The sequence below is a fragment of the Solanum stenotomum genome, chromosome 1 (genome assembly GCF_019186545.1).
Source record: "Solanum stenotomum isolate F172 chromosome 1, ASM1918654v1, whole genome shotgun sequence".
NCBI classification, from domain to species: domain Eukaryota; kingdom Viridiplantae; phylum Streptophyta; class Magnoliopsida; order Solanales; family Solanaceae; genus Solanum; species Solanum stenotomum.
The window spans coordinates 56,057,720-56,080,155 of NC_064282.1; the positions used below are offsets into that span (position 1 = coordinate 56,057,720).

General features: G+C 36.3%; 1 long non-coding RNA gene and 1 pseudogene across 1 annotated transcript in view; both read left to right on the forward strand.

The window, feature by feature from the left end:
- Window positions 1–22,436, forward strand: part of LOC125853865 (uncharacterized) — a 536,174-nt gene that overhangs the window by 207,398 nt on the left and 306,340 nt on the right. The window lies entirely within an intron of this gene.
- On the forward strand, window positions 10,534–20,799 carry LOC125853798 (UDP-glycosyltransferase 75C1-like; annotated as a pseudogene).

Below are 22,436 nucleotides of genomic sequence, written 5' to 3' on the forward strand. Positions count from 1 at the left end.
CTAAGAACAAGGGGTACAACCCCGAAACTAAACAATACCTTAACCAAAAGTCTGAGTGTGAAAAGAGTGAACTTAAACAAGAAAGATCCATGGCAGCCTGAAAGAACTGTCTCACCCTTGAATCTCATCACGCTCAATAGTCACCTAGCTGAGGTCTATCAATAGCCACCTGAAGATGCCATGTACTCAACAAATAAAGAGCAAGTGCAGTATCAGTACACAACCAAAGTGTACTGGTAGGATCACACGTCTATCCCATTAAGTGAAACACATGATTTCATATTGGTGTGATATATATTTGTAATTGCTCATTATAATGCATGTTTGTATGCGAATATTGCATTATTGATCACCCTAATCGTAAATTAGAATAATTGAATAATTGTATGCCATGAATCACCTCTTGTTGTATGATTGTGAGAATATACATTGTGATTGTGGTTTGTTGAATGGATTGGGTGTTGCGTTCTAACACACTAACTTAGATCGTTTGCCACGTTCCGATACAAACATGGAATCTGTTGCCACGTTTTGGCATAAACATTGCATTGGGTACCACATTCTGGTATGCTAACAGTTTGGGTGTGGGTTCCATGAGAGGACCATTGAATTGGGTTCAATGAGAGGACCATTGAATTGGGTTCCGTGAGAGGACCATTGAATTGTGTTGTGCATCTACTTGTGATGATTACATTCATATCTAATGATGATTGATATTGGAAGACTGTATGTTACTCTAAATTGATAACCAATGTGTATTATTGAGAACCTGGGATGATACATTCATCCTGAAAAGACGACTAATATAAACCATCACGTACCTCGAATCCAAGCTTGAATCCCCTAAGGCACTTGAATCTTCCCTTTCCGGATTCTTTCCACTTGTTCTAGGTCTACAAACAACAATGTATATGTAAGGATTAACAATCAAGACCCAATTACCCGGATCATAATCAATAATATCAACCCTCGGTCAAACCCTTGATCCCTATACCTATATTAGGGCTTTTTCCCACCATCCAAACAGTTCCAGAACCCTTCCCCAACAATAATCACCCAAGAAATTAAGTTCTACGGATCAAAAAATGGATTCGGGAAGTGAAAACCTTAACTTTAGCCTCAAGAATGGTGGAAAACTATCAAGAATAACCCTAGGGTCATTCCTTAGCTCTCAAAGTCGAAAAGTGTTGAATAAAGACGTTTTGGGGTTTATTTACGACTTTAAGTCACGTTTGGCTCGCCACAACGGTCATCACCCCGCTACAGCGACCCCACCCTGGCTACAGAAACCACCGCCAAAGCGGCTTGCACGAAACAGTGAGCAAAATTAAGAATTCCAATCCCCCATTTGACAACACGACTTCGTCCCATGACACTCAGAAAATACCCTTTCATGCTAAGATCAATTTCGAAAGTTCTACTCACCCAAATTCAATTCCGTAAAGTCTTACAGGTTCCTTAACGTCTTAACTATCTAGTCATGTGATCAGAATCATAATTAAATCTCTCATTTGTTACCAGATTCCCCTAGACCTCACTGACTCTGATTTCATCCAAATCTGGACTAGGCTAGGAAATCCAAAGTTACTACTCAAAAGTTTTTTTGCCCCAATTCTTTCCCCATTGGTTTCTCTATAACGACGGGAACAAGTCGTTACAATAGATACCAATTTACCTATCACTCGTCCCCGAGTGATCAACTAGGGAAAACTGGCTAAAGTTAGGAAGAGTAGTATTTGAATCGTCGAATAACTGGGATTAGTTGTCCCACATACTTTTTCAGTCGACTCTAGGCTGCTAGAAGCTTAGATTGGATACTTTTCACCTTACCCTGAACATCTTTCACCAAATCAACTCTCAAAGGCTTCACATCTTCAACCTCAAACCAGCCAATTGAACACCTACACATCCTCCCATACAATGCCTTAATGAAGTCATCTCAATACTCGAGTGATAAATATTATTGTATGTAAACTTAACTGCAACAAAAGTGATTCCAAACAACCACCAAAGTTGATCGTACACACGTCTACATCATGTTATCAATGACCTTGACACAATCATCCGAACGAATCCTTTAGTACTTAAGCATGATAAATTTCCAAGTCAATACTCGCTACACTAGAAGTGAACCTGAATCAACCAACACACACTTATAATACCCAAACATTCATAGTTCTTAACAATATCTCCACCCCACAACGTAAATTCCCATGAGCTTAAGTTATAACAAATTTGATCTTTAGAAATCAGATACTTATCGAGTGATATGTCCAAGCATACAACTCTTCCAACAACACTATCGAAATGCTAGATTTAGTAATTGTAGATTACCTCTTAAGAACAGTAGAATTGGACCCAATGATCCCTACATTCAACCACACATAATTGATGCATGACCTCGACGACTAAAGGAATATTAAGATTGCGGGACAACCACAAATACGCATGGTAGCTCTTCTATAAAATCTCATAAGCAAGGTGGTACATATAGAGCCACTAAAATACTTTAACAAATCCAAGACAACACCAATTATGTCATTCGAAATAACCAAATCTTCCCAATTTTCCCACTCAACGAAGAGAACATCACAGGATTTGGTACCCCTGATCCACCACTAGAAATCCACTCACAAAAGTGAAATCACACTAGAGCATAGTTAGTAAATCATACTCATAACACTAACAACCATCATAAACATTGCGACCTTTTACCTTATTGTAAACCAACACTTTTTAAAATGAAACCTTTCTTAGGTACTTAACAATTAATAGTAGTAAACGTACGACTCACCCCAGGTGTAAGTCCTTTCAAATGCTCAATATCGGATACAATTGATCATTTCTCACCTTGCCAATTCATACCTTGATAAAATACATCACCACGAATGTAGACTCACAACGAAATATCTGAATTGTAATTTCCACCATATAACAGAATGTCTTTCTCTATCAACATTAGCTTGTACCTTGAAGATTTTTATGAATTCATGGATCTCTGTTTATCATNACAATGAAATATCTTAATTGTAATTTCCACCATATAACAGAATGTCTTTCTCTATCAACATTAGCTTGTACCTTGAAGATTTTTATGAATTCATGGATCTCTGTTTATCATTGATCGCATCTTCATCGATCTTGCCATATATTTTGCTAAAATTTCAGTTATACTCATTACTAGACTCAAAAACAAAACCAAGGACTTGTCATCACACTCAAGCTAATGTTCAAGCAATCCTTTCTCAAGCTTTTTTCAATAGTTTTTAACCCATCTGATGGACCCATAACACTAGTACTATAGCCACAGCAAAACAATGAAACCAGGCATCTCTGAACCCAATTATCTACCCCTCTGAAGAGATCTCTTTAGCCTTAAGAATCCAATAAAATATTCTTGCTCTCACCTCTCTCTAAAGGTTGTACTACATTCTACTATATTTTACTTCATTATAACTCTAGCTCTTTAACATTTTATTCGAGTGGTGTCCTACCATCTCTTATAATTTTCCATACAACCACGTTACTCACCAAGTATTAGAAAACCACGACCTTAGGTACTCGCAAGTCATAATTACTATACAAAAATTCACTTCATCAATAATTTTATTATATAGTTGCATCCCGTCACAATCCATCAAGACTCTTATTACCATTACGCTCTGTCATCCTTGACTATCACTATTAAGTCAACATTTTCATCAACATGACACCTCAAACTTAGGTATACTTATCAAATTTAAAGGACTAACCCTATTTTATACTCACCTTCTTGCTAAAATCTTCAATTTCCTTCACCCAAGTATACTCAATGAAACTTTCTTTATCCATAAGCGTGTCATTCTGGTATTAATCCACTCTCTTATGAATTAAGATAAAATCATCAGTCCTTATGCTACCCTCCTTCTTCTTAACAAATAAGACAGGAGCACCCCATTTGGAAACACTAGGACGGATGAACCCTTTATCAAGAAGCTCTTGGATTTGAGCCTTAAGCTCTCTTAATTTTGCTGGAGCTATACGATACTGAGGGATGGAAATGGGGAAAGTGTCAGTTTCCAAGTCAATGCAGAAATCTATATCTCAATATATAGGCATACCAGGCAAATTCGTAGGAAACACTTCCTTAAAACTCAGATACCACAGGAATAGACTCAATAGAGGGAGACTCAACCTCAACACCCCAAACATGATCCAAATAAGCCAAACAACCTTGCCCTACCAGTTTCCTAGCTCAAATGGAGGATATGATCTTAGCTAGCTTAGGCATGTACACCCCTTCCCACTCTAATCTTTCCCTACCGAGGATCTCTAGAGTTACCGACTTAGTATTACAATTAAGCCCGATAAAATATGGGTACAACCAAGTCATGCATAATATTATATCAAGTCAGTCATATCCAACATAACCAAATCAACCTAAATCTGAAAATCCATAAACAACAGGACAACATGATACATGGGTGACTATGACTTACTCTTTAACTGGGGTAGAAATATGGATGGGGGCATCAAGTATATCACAAATCATATCAAATTCAAAGGCAAATCGCATGGACACATAAGAATAAGTAAAATCTGGATCAAACAAAATAATAGCCATCCGGGCACATACAAGAGTAGCACTAGTGACCACTGCATCACACACCTCAAACTCGGTCTTGCCTGGAAAAGCATATAACTGAGCCTTGTCTTCTTGACAGGCAACATCCTCGCCTGGATGTACTACTCATCTACCTACATTATCATTTCCCTAGCCTCCACGACCTCGCTGATTTCCTCCTCATATGCCCATGTTCTACATAATTTTAACAAACCTTATAACTTATATTTGATTGTTGAATACTGAATTAAATAGCGGATATTAGTTCGGGTACAATTCAGGGTCCATAATTGTGTCTATGGGAAAATAGGGGAGACAAGCCTAAGATTCTGTCTCGCTATGTCCCGCTCTAGCTAGAGAAATCCCACACTAGCGATCTTCCTATGGCGGATAAAATCCCGCCAAACGGCCCTGACGGAAACATAACCCCAGCCAATAATTTCTAAGGTTCCTTTCTTTTCTTTAATTCTCCCAAAGGTCCCCAGTTATAACACAAGCATTTTTAGAGTACTCCCCTTAGCTAGGATAGTTGTTGTCTTACCCCACCCCCACGGTTAACCCAACGAAGTACACACTTTAAATCTTTTTACATCATTTCAACACTACCACACACATATCCCCATGATATACCCAGACTCTCACACGGTTATTAGTTGGTCGCAACGTATGTCCAGATTTCTCGCGTACGAACTAAATCGTAATTAATCTAGACCCTTGCACGTAATCTCGTGATGACTTTCTTTTAACAATAAGTTTTATGACACTCAAGCAGTTACAACTTGCAGATAAACCCAAATTCTTTAATTAGTTCGTTCCATAGACGACCATTACTGATCATCTATGCCTTATACGACTCCTAAGGCCTAATACCAATTGGAACCTTCTTAGGTTCAATTAACTTGCTTGTGTCCATTTAGTTGGGACTAGGACGTCTAGTTCACTCCATTGAGATACCAATTGGAACGACAATAGTAACTAGCGAGCCCCACAAAACTGCTAATTTCAATCATAGAACTTGGTCGAACCCAATTCTTAACCGCCTAAATCTTTAATTGATGGTAACCAGACCTTAAATCAATCTTAGAGAAAACGGATGCACCTTGCAATTGATCGAAAAAGTCATCTATCTGAGGCAATAGATACTTGTTCTGAATGGTGACCCTATTCACGATAGTCTATACACATCCTCTCTTGCTAGTGATGGTGTTACCGTTGTTGTTGCTATAGCTCAGACCATAGAGTGAAGGAGGAAAGGTACCAATCTGTATTACCCATATACCAATTGGATTCAAGTCATAGCATGAAGGAGTAAAAAGAAGTGAGTTTTTCTAAAGTCCTATAGCCTCTCAAAAAAAAGTGTGGATGTCATCGTATCGTTACTCAAGACTCTACTAGACTCATTTTGGTAAAATGAGATCAACGAACCTAGGGCTCTGATACCAACTTTGTCACGACCGAGACCGTCGTGATTGGCACCCACACAAACCCTCCAGTGGGAGAACCATTACTATAACCCAAACAAACATTTTTTATGAAAGCTAAGGCATTTAAATATACGGAAGCAAGTTTAAATGACTATAAAATTGAAATCCCCATAAAGTCCAAGGTTTTTAACAAACAACTAACCAACTAATACAGAAGAACAACCCCTAGAACCAGAAAGTTATTGTACCAAAACTCTACCAATGACAAGTCTAAGAACAAGGGGTACAACCCCGAAACTAAACAATACCTTAACAAAACGTCGGACTTCAAAAAGAGTGGACTTAAATAAGAAAAATTTATGGCAACCTGAAAAAACTGGCTCACCCTTGAATTCGGTCACGCTCAATAGTCACCTAGCTGAGTCGAAGATGCCATGTACTCAAGAAAGAAAGAGCAACTGCAGTATCAATACACAACCACAGTGTAATGGTAGGATCACGTGGCTATCTCATTAAGTGAAACACATGCAAGGAACCACAACATTATAAAACATGCATATACTGGACATATAAAATATTAGTCATCTTTTCAGGATCAATGTAGCATCTCACGTTCTCAATAATACACATTGGTTATCTATTTAGAGCAACATACAGTCTTCCAATATCAAAAATCATTAGATATGAATGTAATCATAACAAGTAGATACACAACACAATTCAATGGTCCTCTCACGGAACCCAATTCAATGGTCTTCTAATGAAACCCAATTCAACGGCCCTATCATGGAACCCACACCCAAACTGTTAGCATACCGGAACGTGGTACCTGATCTAATGTTTATGCTAGAACGTGGCAACTGATCCCATGTTTATGCCGAAACGTGGCAACTGATCCCATGTTTATGCCGAAATGTGGCAACCGATCCAAGTTAGCGTGTTACAACGCAACACCCGATCCATTCAACAAACGACAATCACAATTACAATGTACATTCTCACAATCATACAACAAGAGGTAATTCCTAGCATACAATTATTCAATTATCCTCATTTACGATTAGGGTGATCAATAATGCAATATTCGCATACACACATGCATTATAATGAACAATTACAAACATATATCACACCAACATGAAATCACAACCATCACCTACCTCGAATCCAAGCTTGAATCCCCTAAGGCACTTGAATCTTCCCTTTTCAAATTCTTTCCACTTGTTCTAGGTCTACAAACAACAATTTATACGCAAGGATCAACAATCAAGACCCAATTATCCATATCATAATGAATAATATCAACCCTAGGTCAAACCCTTGATCCCCATACCCAGATTAGGGATTTTTCCCACCATCCAAACAGTTCCAGAACCCTTCCCCAACAATAATCACCCAAGAAACTAAGTTCTACAAATCGAAAAATGGATTCGGGGAGTGAAAACATTACATTTAGCCTCAAGAATGGTGGAAAACTATCAAGAAAATCCTTGGGGTCGTTCTTTAGCTCTCAAAGTTGAAATGTGCAGAATAAAGACGTTTTGGGTTTATTTATGACTTTAAGTCGCGTCTGGCCCGCCACAGCGCTCATCACCCTGCTACAGTGACCCCGACTTGGCAACAGAAACCACCGCCAAAGCAGCTTGCACAAAACAATGAGCAAAATTAAGAATTTCAAACCCCATTTCACAACACACCTTAATCCCATGACACTCAGAAAATACCCTTTCACGCAAAGATCAGTTTTGGAAGTTCTACTCTCCCGAATTCAATTCTATAAAGTCGTACGGGTTCCTTAACGTCTTAGCTATCTAGTCATGTGATCAAAATCACAATAAGATCTCTCATTTGTTACCATATTTCCCTAGACATCACTGAGTTCAATTTCATCCAAATCTGGACTAGGCTAGGAAATCCAAAGTTACTACTCAAAAGTTTTTTGGCCCCAATTCTTTCCCCATTGGCTTTTCTATAACGAAGGGAATAGGTCGTTATACCAACCCTTTTAGTTTTTGTTTTTTTTTTGTTGTGACTGTATTGTTGCCCTTGTGGCTACAATTAAAAAAAACAAAAAACAAGGCTTATATGAAGGATAATATGAAAAAATTATTGTCATATTAAACTATTTGATTTGAAAATATATACAATTTAAACTCTACATCGCATCAATAATTTCTTATAAATATTTATCCTTTTGAGATGGTATTTCATGGAGAAATGTTAAATATTCTTTAATTTGGGATGAAAATTATGTACACAATTTTGTTTTTTCTATTTATAATTAAGGTTGGTGAAAAGATTATGTAAATTATGTTATAAAAGTATACATGTCTATTTCCCCTAATAAAATTAATTCGGTAAAAAATGTTTGAATGTATTTAATTAATTCCTAATCTATATATGTATCTTTTCTTTAAGCAAAAGAAACAAAAATTCCACAAAAACCAACATTAGCCTATATATTAAGCCAACTTTTAATAAATTAAAGGAGATGTAAAAGATCTTTAAATAATATAATTGTCAACAACAACTCATTATTATATAAAGAGAAAGCAGAGGCAAAGTAAATGAAAAATCACAATTTCAAAACCCTAATTAATGAAACTCAATGGAAGTCATGCAAATAAAAAAATTGTTTTATCAAGACCTAGCTTTAATACAATGTAGAATTTTATATTTTTCACCTCATACCTGAACCAAAACACAATATGCATAAATCATAACCATTAACTTAAAAATAATCTTGTCTTCAATAGTCCATAAATGTTGATGTTATAGCTAATTTGAAATTCGAATCAGCAAACACAAATAATTAAAGAGTAGAAGAACATGAGAGAGCATATGTATGTAAAATAGAATAGTAAAGAAGAAAAGAAAACAATAGGTCATGATGAAATGTAATGTTAAGTTGTAAGATTTTGTGTGGAGAGACGAGGTGGTTGGAGGCATGAAGAACATGAGTAATTGAGTATTGTGCCTAATAATTTCATTCTGAAAGTACCCTTTAACTACCCTACATTGCCTTTCATAAGTATGCGGATGTTTTAGAATGAGTTTGAAGGAATAAAAAATTGTAATAAGCGTGAAGGTGAAATTCAAATTATTATGATCGGTGGAAAATATATTTTAAGCGATACAAGGCAAATAAGATTGATTATTCAAAGTGAATACACCTTGTCATTTTACTAGGGATGGGTTTTTTTTTACAGGATTTTGTTCTTGTTATTCATTAAGGTTGGTGAAAAGGTCAATCCAACTATAAGAGCATTCATGTCTATTTCGCCAAATGAAACTGATACAACACAAAAATTGAATTTATTTAATCTATTTCTATATTTTTTGTTTTCTCGAGCTAAGCAGTATCAGAATTTATAATTAAGTAAATAAAAATGTGTCTTCTCTAAAACTTAAAATTTTTAGATGAGATATACAATCACATATTCCAACATCAGAGCTGACAAAAATACTATTCTTGAGTACTCTCACCCTATAGAAAAACTATAGTGTAGATAGATAATATATATGTATTTTATGCTGAAATTTTTTCTTCATTTGCTTACTTCTTTATATTCTAATTTTGAATTACGTTATCAAGTTTCTGATTATGTTTTAAAAATAATAATTTACAATCAAATATCTGTATATGTCATGCTTCTGGATCTTTAATTTGTTAGCACACGACATATTTGATAATAAAACATATTACTTACTATTATTGTGTTTATTTTGTTTCTTAGTCTAAAGTACTATGTACTCATGCATTTCTTGCGTCATTTTTTTTATTGAATGATAAAAATGATTAATAAAACAATCTAGTTGCTGTCATTATGTTTCATTTTCATTTTTTTAGACTAAAGGACTAATGCATTTCTTGTATTTTTTACTCAATAATAATGATGATTCTCGAAACAACAAACATGTCATGCTTTTGTATCTCTAATTTGTTAGCACACGTTATATCTAATAATAAAATATACTACTTGCTATAATTATGTTTTCTTAGATTAAAGTACTCATGCTTTTCTTGTGTTTTTTTACTAAATAATAATGATGATTCATGGAAAAATAAAAATATCTTTTTTTTGTATCTCTAAATTATCAGCACACATTATATCTGGTAATGAAACATACTACTTGCTATCATTATATTTGTTTTGTTATTTACTATAAAGTATTCATGTATTTCTTGTTGTATTTGTTGGTGAATAATAAAGTTTATTTTTGGAATAACAATAAATCTAGATACTTTTTGGAGCTTCTAGAAAGTTTGATTAAGATATCTTTTGATATTTTTTTATTTAATAAATATTTATATAAATCTCAAAACTTAAAATTTAAAGTACATATTTAAAGAAATATGATAAATTTTCTTGAGTTTTTTTTATATCTAAAACAATCTATTTACTAGTATAAATATGTGTGACCTTAATCAGTTGTAACCAAGCCAGTTCAAAAACGCCTTATTGATTAACAAAGTTCTCCTGCCCAAAATCCTCATTCTCCTTAATGGATACTTCTCTTTTCACCATCCAAAACATGAAAAATTTGAAGAATGAAAAGTCTCATGTTCTTATAGCACTATTCCCAGGCCAAGGCCTAATAAATCCATGTCTTCAATTTTCCAAACAATTAATCAATTTAGGCATTGGAGTCACTTTAACCACGAGCCTATCAGCTTTCAGTAAATGTAACGGCCTGGTTCCGTCTTTATAGAAAAGCCAACGGGGAAAAATTTTGGGCTGGAAAACTTTTTCGTAGTAACTTGGATTTTCCCAACCTAGTCCATATACTAAATCAGAGTCATTAAATTCTAGGGAAATATTATATCAATTGGGTGATTTATTATGAATTTTATCAGATGAGTAGATAGATAAGTCGTTAAGGAATCCGTACGACTTTACGAAATTGAATTCGAGTGAGTAGAACTCCCGAAATTGATCTTAGCGTAAATGGGTATGTTTTGAGTGTCATTAGTTGAAGGTGTGTTGTGAAATGAGGGTCTTGGAATTATTAAAATAACTCACTGGTTCTGTGCAAGCCGCTGGGGTGGGATTTCTGCCGCCAAGGCGGGGCCGTTGTAGCAGGGTGAGTGCCGTCGTGGTAGGGCTAACGCGACTTAAAGTCGGAAATAAACCCCAAAAATATTTTATTCTGCAATTTTCAAACTTGAGAGCAAAGGAACGAACTCAGGGGTTTTCTTGACAATTTTCCACCATTCTTGAGGCTAAAGGTAAGATTTTAACTCCCCGAATTAATTTTTTGATTTATTGAACGTAATGTGATGGGTAATTATCGATGGGGAAGAGTTTTGATCTGAGAATTATGGAGGAAAAAACCCTAATTTGAGTAGTGGGATCATGGGTATGATCTAGGGTAGTAAGAATTGTTAGTAATCTGGATAATTAGTGATTGTTTATTAATTTCCGTATTATATTGATTGTTTGTAGATCAAGAATAAGCGGAACGAATCCAGAAAAGGAAGAATTAAGTTTCTTAGGGTTTCAAACTTGTTTCGAGGTAGGTGATAGTTGTGATTTTATGATTGTGTGATATATGTTTTTTCTTGCTTCATTATGATACATGTATGTATGAGAATATTGCATTATTGATCACATTAATTGTAAATGAGGATATATGAATCATGAATGCCATAAATCATGACTTGATTGTATGATTATGACGATGAACTTTGTGATTGTGATTGTGGCTTGTTTAATGGATCGAGTGTTACGTTCTGACACACTAACTTGGATCGGTTGCCACGTTCTGGCAAAATTATGAGATCCGTTGCCACGTTTTGGCATAATCATTGGATCGGGTACCACGTTCAAATATGCTAATAGTTTGGGTTTGGGTTTCATGAGAGGACCAATGAATTGATAAAATTGTGTATCTTGAGAAATGTGAAACTGTACCTTGTTCATAGTTGTTGATAATATTGTACATATTCGATATATGTATGTGATTGTATTGTTGTATTGACTTATGTATGTTGGACTTAGTGGGATAGCCGTGTGATCCTACTAGTACATTGTGGTTGTGTACTGATACTGCATTTGCTCTTTCTTTGTTGAGTACAGGGCATCTTCAGGGCGGCCATTGACAGACCTCGCTTAGAAGATCAGTGACCACCGATCGAATTCAAGGGTGAGCCAGTTCTTTCAAGCTGCAATGAGTTTTCCTTTCGTCTATGTCCACATTTTGGACTTAGACTTTTCTAGTTAGTTATTAGTACATTATTCTGGGGTTGTATCCCTTCTTGTTAGACTTATGGATTTTGTTAGATATTTTGGTACATTGACTTTCAGGTCCTAGGTGTTTTTCCGCATTGTTTAGTTGTTAGATCTTTTGGAAGTTTATGGAAACTTCAGTCTTTAGCTATTCAAATTGCTTCTGTAACTTAAATGCTTTAGTTTTTGGTTTAGTTTCTTGGTTTGGGTTGTAGTAATGGTTCTCCCACCGGAGGGTTAGTGTGGGTGCCAATCACGATGGTTTGGGTCGTGACAAAGTTGGTATCAGAGCCTAGGTTAATTGATATCTATGTACCAAAATGAGTCTAGTAGAGTCTTTCGGAACGGTACGGAGACGTTTTTATTTTTCTTCGAGAGGCTATAGGACTTTAGGAAAATCTCTATGTTTCTCTTATCTCCTTTTGTTCTATAACTTGATTCCAATTGGTCTCTGTCGATTCGAATTAGTATCTAACCTCCTTCACTCTTCTGTCCACATATGGTTAATACTAGATTCAACAGCGTCAGGCCCGTAGCTCCTGTCAATGCTCCAGCTAGAAATCTGTAGTGAGAGGTCACGGTCGAGGCAGCGGTAGTGGAAGAGCTAGTGGTAGAGGACGAGAAAGAGTGGCACCTACTACAGATGGGTTACCGGTGAAAAATGCTCCCCAAATTGAGGCCCCTCTTGTGGATCATGGAGAGATAGAGGAGAATGTTGAGGTTGAAAATGTTGAGGAGGTTAGACAAGATGAAGAGGTGCAGACTGAGACTACCGGTGTTCCTTCCATAGACCTAGTGTTAGCTCAACATATCATGTCATTCTTGAAAGGGTTGGTTGGTTCTGGAATTCTTCCATCTATTCAAGCAACTCAAGCTCCTACTAATCCCCATGTTGCCATCACTACGCCGAAGGTAGGTGGGACTGGAGGTAATGATGTTTTCTTCCATCCTTTGTTGGGTTCTGTTATGACTGGAAATGAGCATGAAATGTTGACTAAGTTTTTTAAGATAAACCCTCATGTATTTCTTGGTTCTAAGAGTGAGGATGCTTATGAGTTTAATTTAGACTTCTATAAGAGGCTTCATAAGTTGGGAATTGTCCATCAACATGGGGTTGAGTTCGTGACTTTTCAGCTTCAAGGTGAGGCTCAGTAGTGGTCGAGACCTTATATGGAATGCAGATCTTCAGCTTTACCCCTACTCTCTTGGACCCAGTTTCATGCTCTATTTTTAGAGAAATATGTGCCTAGGACTTTGAGAGATTGCAAGAAGGATGAGTTCATGGCTTTGGAGCAAGGTGGTATGTATGTGGCTGCTTATGAGGCCAAGTTCCATGCTTTGTCTAGATATGCTACTCAATTGGTGACTACTGAGGAGGAGAGGATTTGTTTGTTTATTATGGGATTAAACTCTGAGTTGCAGGTATTGTATGTTCATATGACCTCGGCAGAGAGGAGCTTTAATGAGGTAACAGGCTTTGTTAAGAAAGTGGAAGGGGTGAGGCGAGACGGTCAGGCTAAGGCATTGGCTAAAAGGGCCAAGAACTCGAGTAACTTTCAAGGTTCTTACTCTAGGGGTCTAAAAGGCCAACGCTTGAAGCCAAGCCAATTCAGTTTTCTATGTCTGCCTCTACAGGTAACTACTCAGGAACTCCATCTCATAATTTGATTCAGGATAACCGAGGAGTCACGCCTTCGACGGGCGGCAGACCATCTTTTGATCATACTTGCTACAATTGTGGAGAACCTAGTCATATGAGAAGAGATTGTCCCCACCCATGAGTGTTGGATTCCATGCAGCAGCAGACTAGAGCAGTGGTACCCGCGGGAAATGGTAATAATGGTCGAGGGTGTCCACAAGGTGGGCGAGGAGGTAATCAGCGAGGCTGTGGGGGTAGAAGAAATGGTAACGCAGGCAAAGGTGCAGTGCAACCAGGCAGGGAAGTAGCTCGACAAGATGATAGGGCTCAGTTTTATGCCTTTTTGAGTAAGAATAAGGCAGAGGCGTCTGACACAGTGATCACATGTACTATTCTTTTCTGTGATCGGATGGCTAAGGTGTTATTTGATCCGATTTCTACTTATTCATATGTATCCTTGCAATTTGCCTCAGAATTTTCTATGATTGGTGACATACTTGATGTCCCCATCTATCTTTCTACCCCAGTTGGAAAGTCTGTCATAGTCACCCATGTTTATTGTGCTTGTCCTATCTGTTTAAGGGTTTTCAGACTTGGGCTGATTTGGTAATTTTAGGTATGACTGACTTTGAAATAATCTTAGGATGACTTGGTTGTTCCCCTATTATGTTGTGCTTAATTGTAATACTAAGTCTGTAACTCTAGAAATTACGGGAAGGGAAAAGTTAGAGTGGGAAGAGGTGTACAAGCCTAAGAAAACTAATATCATATCATCCATTCGGGCTAGTAAATTGGTAGAGTAGGATTGTTTGGCTTATTTGGCTCATATTTGGGATATTGAGGTTGAGTCTCCATCTATTGAGTTTATTCCTGTGGTGTCAGAATTTAGAGAAGTGTTTACTAATGATTTGCCTGGTATGCCTCTGGATAGAGATATAGACTTTTACATTGATTTAGAACCTAGTATTCATCCAATTTCTATCCCTCCATATCACATGGCTCCGGCGGAATTAAGTGAGCTTAAGGCTCAAAACCAAGAACTTCTTGATAAAGGATTCATTCGCCCTAGTGCTTCCCCATGGGTTGCTCCAGTTTTGTTTGTTAAGAAAAAAAATAGTAGCATGAGAATGTGTATAGATTACCGACAATTGAATAGGGTCACTATTCGAAACAAGTACCCTTTGCCTCGAATAGATGATCTTTTTGACCAATTGCAAGGTGCATCAGTTTTCTCTAAAATTGATCTAAGGTCTGGCTACCATCAGTTGAAAATTAGGCCTGAGGATGTGCCCAAGACAGCGTTTAGGACCTTTTATGGGCACTATGAGTTTCTAGTTATGTCATTCGGGTTGACCAATGCGCCCGCCGCTTTTATGAGTTTAATGAATAGGGTGTTCAAACCATTTCTTGATTCATTCGTCATAGTCTTTATTGACTGTATATTGTCTATTCGAGAAGTGAGAAAGAGCATACCGACCATCTTCGTATTGTTCTGGGGGTTCTTGGGAAACAAAAGTTATATGCAAAATTCTATAAGTGTGAATTTTGGTTGAATGCGGTTGCATTTTTTGGTATGTAGTTTCAAAAGAAAGGGTAATGGTAGATCCCCAAAAGATTGAAGCAGTTAAGAATTGGGTTTGGCCTAGCTCTGTGACGGAAGTTAGGAGTTTTGTGGGGCTTGCTAGCTACTATCGTTGATTTGTGAAGAATTTTTCTTCCACTACCATTCACTTGACAAATTTGACCAAAAATGAGATACCATTTGAATGGACTAAAAAATGTGAAGAGAGCTTTCAAAAGCTCAAGACTCTCTTGACCACCGTACCTATTCTAGCGTTATTGGTTGAAGGCAAAGATTTTATTGTTTATTATGATGCTTCACATTCTGGTTTGGGTGTTGTGTTGATGCAGGATAAGAATGTTATGGCTTATGCATCACGTCAATTGAAGGTGCATGAAAGGAATTACCCAACGCATGATTTGGAGTTGGCAGCGGTAGTGTTTTCTCTTAAGATCTGGCGACATTATCTCTATGGTGTTAAGTGTGAGGTATTTACTGATCATCGTAGTTTGCAACATGTTTTCACTCAAAAGGATCTGAATTTTAGACAGCGAAGGTGGATGGAGTTACTCAAGGATTATGATGTGACCATTCAATACCAACCAGGTAAGGCTAATGTTGTGGTAGACACTTTGAGTCGAAAAACAGTGAGTATAGGTATTCTATCTTACTTGAGTGTAACCAAGCGACCTTTGACTAGGGAAATTCAGACCTTGGAGTCTAAGTTCATGCAGTTAGGCATCTCAAAAAGAGGTGGGGTGTTAGCTAGCATTGAGGTTAGGGCCACGTTCATTGAAGAGATCAAGGTCAAACAATTTGAGGATGAAAATTTGAATGAACTCAAGAAGAAGACTGTTATTGGTAAGGCACAAGAGACCACTCTTGATGTGGAAGGTGTGCTCAGTTTTAAAGGAAGGATTTGTGTTCCTCAAGTTGATGACTTGATTCAAAAATTGTTGACAGAATCTCATGGTTCGCGATATTCTATTCATCCGGGTGTGACCAAGATGTACCGAGAATTAGAGCAAAATTATTGGTGGCCGGGCATGAAGAATGATATACCAGATTTGAAGTGTCAAAATTGCCAACAAGTGAAGTATTAACACCTAAGCCCTATAGGTTTACTTCAGAGATTCCCAATTCAAGAATGGAAGTGGGAGAGGTTAGCCATGGATTTTGGGGTTGGTCTTCCCAAGATTTTAAGGAAGTTTGATTCTATTTGGGTAGTGGTTGATAGATTGACTAAGTCAACCCATTTTATTCTGGTAAGAATAGATTATAATGTTGAACAATTGGCTAAAGTGTATGTGAAAGAGATAGTGAGGTTACATGGGGTGCCCCTCTCTATCATCTCAAACTGTGGTACCAAATTCATATCCAAGTTTTGAAGGAAATTGCATGATGAATTAGGCACACAACTCACTTTTAGTATAGCCTTCCATCCACAAACGGACGGGCAGACGGAGAGGACTATTCAAGTGTTAGAAGACATGTTAAGGGCATGTGTGCTTGATTTTGGAGGGCATTGGGACAAGTTCTTACCTTTGTGTGAATTCTTTTACAATAATAGCTATCACTCCAGCATTGATATGACACCATTTGAGGCACTTTATGGTAGAGGATGTAGATCTCCCATAGGATGGTTTGAGGTTGGAGATGTGAAACCTTTGGGGGTTGATTAAGTGAAAGATGCTCAAGATAAGGTGAAGAGCATCCAAACTAAACTCTTAGCATCCCAGAGTAGATAGAAGAAGTATGCAGACCATAAGGTAAGAGATATGGCTTTCCAGACTAGCGAGAATGTTCTTCTTAAGGTATCAGCCATGAAAGGGGTGATGAAATTTGGCAAGAAGGGCAAGCTAAGTCTGTGATATAATGGTCCCTTTAAGGTTCTTGAATATGCAGGGCCAGTGTCTTATAGAATAGCTTTACCTCCTACCCTATCGGGAGTTCATCCAGTATTTCATCTGTCCATGTTGAAGAGATATCATGGTGACAGAGATTATATCATTAAATGGGACTCAATTGTGTTAGACAAAAACCTCCAATAGAAGGAGGAACCAGTTGCAATTCTTGATCGTGATGTGCGTAAGTTGAGGACTAAGGAGATTAAGTCTGTGAACGTTCAATGGAAGCATTGTCCAGTTCAGGAAGCTACTTGGGAAATCGAGAAGGACATGCGAGACAAGTATCCCCAATTGTTCGTCGATTCAGGTACTACTCCATTCTTTCTTTAGCCTATTTTTCCGAAGTTTTATCACTCGGGGATGAGTGATGGGTAAATTGTATCTATTATAACGACCGGGTTCTGTCATTAAAGAAAAGCCAACGGGAAAAAAATTTGGGCCGGAAAACCTTTTCGTAGTAACTTGGATTTTCCCAACCTAGTCCAGATTCGGATGATATTGGAGTCACTAAAGTCTAGGGAAATCTGGAAGCAATTGGATGGTTTAATTATTAATTTGATCACATGAGTAGATAGATAAGTCGTTAAGGAATCCGTATGACTTTACGAAATTGAATTCGGGTGAGTAGAACTCCCAAAATTGATCTTAGCGTGAACGGGTATTTTTTGAGCGTCGTTGAATGAAGGTGTGTTGTGAAATGGGATCTTGGTATTATTAAAATAGCACACTGGTTCCGTGCAAGACATTGGGGCGGGATTTCTACCACTAGGGCGGGGCCGTTGTAGCGGGGTGAGTGCCACTGTGGCGGGGCAGACACAACTTAAAGTCAGAAATAAATCCCAAAAATGTTTTATTCTGCAATTTTCAAACTTTAGAGCTAAGGAACGAACCTAGGGGTTTTCTTGACATTTTTCCATCATTTTTTAGGCTAAAGGTAAGAATTTTAACTCCCCAAATCCATTTTTCGATCCATAAACCGTAATCTAATGGGTAATTATCGATGGGGAAGAGTTTCGATTTGAGAATTATTGTGGAAAAAGACCTAATTTGGTTAATGGGATCATGGGTATAATCTAGGGTTGTTAGAATTGTCAGTAATTTGGGTAATTAGTGATTGTTTATTGATTCCCACATTATATTGATTGTTTGTAGACCAAGAACAAGCGGAACGAATCCGAAAAGGGAAGACTCAAGTTTCTTAGGGTTTCAAGCTTGTTTCGAGGTAGGTGATGGTTGTGATTCTATGATTGTGTGATTTATGTTTGTTCTTGCTTCATTATGATACATATATGTATGTGAATGTTGCATTATTGATCACATTAATTGTAAATAAGGATATATGAATGATGAATTCCATGATTCATGATTTGATTGTATAATTATGAGAATGTACTTTGTGATTGTGATTGTAGCTTGTTGAATGGATCTGGTGTTGCATTCCAAAACACTACATTGGATCGATTGTCACATTCTGACATAATCATTGGATCGGGAACCCCGTCTCAATATGCTAACAGTTTGGGTTTGGGTTTCATGAGAGGACTAATGAATTGATATAATTGTGTATCTTGAGAAATATGAAATTGTACCTTGTTTGTAGATGTTGATAATATTGTATATGTTCGTTATATGCATTTGATTGTATTGACTTATGTATGTTGCATTTAGTGAGATAGCTGCATGATCCTACCAGTACAATGTGGTTGTGTACTGATACTGCACTTGCTTTTTCTTTGTTGAGTACAGGGCATCTTCAGGCGGCTATTGACAGACCTTGCTTAAAAGATCAGTGACCGCCGATCGAATTCATGTGTTAGCCAGTTCTTTCAGGCAGCAATGAGTTCTCCTTTCGTCTATGTCCACATTTCAGACTTAGACTTTTCTAGTTAGTTATTAGTTCATTAGTTTGGGGTTGTAACCCTTCTTGTTAGACTTATGGATCTTATTAGATGTTTTGGTACATTGATGATTAGGTTCTATGTGTTTTTCCGCATTGTTTAGTTGTTAGATCTTTTGGAAGTTTATGAGAACTTCAATCTTTAGCTATTTAACTTGCTTCCATAACTTAAATGCTTTAGTTTTTGGTTTAGTTGCTTTGTTTGGGTTGTAGTAGTGGTTCTCCCATTGGAGGTTTAGTGTGGGTGCCAATTATGATGGTCTGGGTCGTGACAGTAAAATAAAAAAACTCTCAAATGTTGAAGGATTAAGCTTTGCTCCTTTCTCTGATGACTATGATGGCAAATTCCAGTTAAGTTCAATTGATGAGTTTCATATGTTCTAATCTTCTGTAAAGTCCCATGGGTCAAAATTTATTTTCAATTTGATCCAATCATATGCAAAAAATGGTACCCCTTTTTCACATGTCATCTACACGATTATCATAGAATGGGTTGGTTTAGTGGCAAAAAAACTTAATATCCCATCTACATTATTTTGGATCCAACCTGCCACAGTTCTTGATATTTACTATATTATAGATTCACAGACTATTCTAATTATTTCAAAAATTGTGATGCTAATTAAGGATAAAATAAAAGAGTTACCAGGATTGCCACCACTTAGTCCAATTGATTTTCCTTCTTTTGTGTTTGATGACGTGGAGAGTTCCAACTGGGCAGTTAAGTCTATTAAAAGGTAAATTGAAATGTTGAGTAGTGAAGAAAATCCAGGAGTTCTTGTGAACACTTTTGATGCTTTGGAATTTGATGCTTTGAGAATTCTAAAGCATGTAACTATGGTGGGAATTGGGCCTTCAATTCCTTCAATCTTTCTTCATGATAATATTTTTCGAGATGGTATGATTGAGATTAATTCGAAGAATTATATGGATTGGTTGAACTCAAAGGACAAGGGATCAGTTATCTACATAGCATTTGGTAGTTACTCCGAAATATCAAGTCAATTGATTGAGGAGATTGGTCACGGATTGCTGAAATGTGGGAGGCCATTTTTGTGGGTGATTAGGGAAGGACAAGACGGGGATAAGATGGAGGAAAAGTTGAGTTGCAAAGACGAACTTGTAAAGCATGGGAAGATAATGAGTTGGTGTTCACAAGTGGAAGTTTGAAACACCCTTCTGTTGGTTGTTTCTTGACTCACTGTGGATGGAATTAAACTTTAGAGAGCATAGCATCTAAGATACCTATTGTGGCATGTCCACTCTGGAACAATCAAGTTTGTAATGCAAAACTCATTCAAGATATTTGGAAGAATGGTGTTAGAGTTAATGTTAGTGAAGGTGGTGTCGTGGAAAGAGATGAATTCAATATATGTATCATGATCGTGATGGGGGATGGTGAATGAGGGGAAGAAATGAGAAGAAATGTCAAGAAATGGAGTGATTTAGCTAAGGAAGCTATGAAGGAAAATGGTACATCAAGTGTGAATCTCAAGGCTTTTGCTAATGAGATTTTACTTGGTCATAATGAGTACTAAATCACTCATGAATCGATGACTTCAATAAAATAGATAGTAATCAATTAGTCTTTTTAAGAGTTTGTTCTTCGTTTCAGAAAAAATAGTGAATTTCTTCGAAATTACTCATAATGAAATAATTTTCTTTGTTTCTGAAATAATTATATTAATTTCTTCCTCACTTTGATTTTTTAATTTTTTTTCTTTCATTGAATTCTTATCTTTTCACTTTTAATTATTTTTAGAAAATTATGTTAATTTTGTTTTTAAAAAAAGTGTCCTTTAATTTATATTTTCTTAAAAAAAAATTAAAAGTTTACACACGTGACAGACACGTGTGTACAAACATAAAAAATTTATTTGGTTGAAGGTGTAACATTAGCACAAAAGGTGCATGAATGTAAGAAAAAAATTAGTTCGAGGGATAATAGGACCCTAATTAAGTTAGTGTGTGTCAATGGGATTTCAATCATAGTTCAGTAGGGGTACTTATGCACTATCGAATATGTACTTATGTCATGCTTTTGTAACTCTAATTGGTTAGCAAACATTAGATCTAATAATAAAACATATTACTTACCATCATTATTTTATTTTTTTTGTTACATATTACTCTAAAGTACTCATGCATTTCTTGTGTTATTTTTTACTAAATAATAAAGTTGATTCTTGGTATAACAAAGAATTCCAGATACATCTTAGAACTTCAAGAAAGTTTAAGTAAAATATCTTTTGATATTTTTTTATTTAATAAAATTTATAATATGTCAAAACTTAAATATTTAAGTAGATGTTTAAAGAAATATGATAATTTTTTTAAATTTTTTTATATCTGAAACCATTTACATGCTAGTGTAAGTATGTGTGACCTTAATCAATTGTAACCAAGTCATTCTCCTTCATGGATACGTCTCTTTTCACCACCCAAAACATAAAAATTTACAAAATAAAAAATCTCATGTTCTTATAGCACTATTCCCAGGCCAAGGAAAAATTAATCAATATCTTCAATTTTCCAAACTATTAAGCAATTTAGGTAATGAAGTCACTTTAACCACAAGTCTATCAGGTTTCAGTAAAAAAAAAAACTCTCAAACATTGAAGGATTAAGCTATTTCCTTTCTCTTATGGCTATGATGGAAAACTCTAATTTAGTTCAATTGATGAATTCCATTTGTTCTATTCTTCTATAAAGTCTCGTAGGTCAAAATTTATTTTCAATTTAATTCAATCAAATGCAAATAAATGTACCCCTTTTTCACACGTCATCTTCACTATTATTATGGAGCAGATTGGTTTAGTGGCAAAAACTAACTCCATCTACATTATTTAGGATCCAACCAATCACAGTTTTTGATGTACTATATAGATTCACAGAATATCTTAATATCTTAAAAATTATGATGTTAAGAATAAAATAATAAAGTTACCACGATTGCCACCACTTAGCCCAATTGATTTTCATTCTTTTGTGTCTGATTTGAGAGTACCAATTGGGAAGTTAAGTCTATGAAAAGAAAAATTGAAATGTTGAATATTGAAGAAAATCCAAAAGTTCTTGTGAACATTTTGACGCTTTGAGAATTAGTGTCACTCCCCGAGCATATACCCTGGACGTGGCCGGCACTCGTGAACCATTACTGGCCCCAAGCGAACCC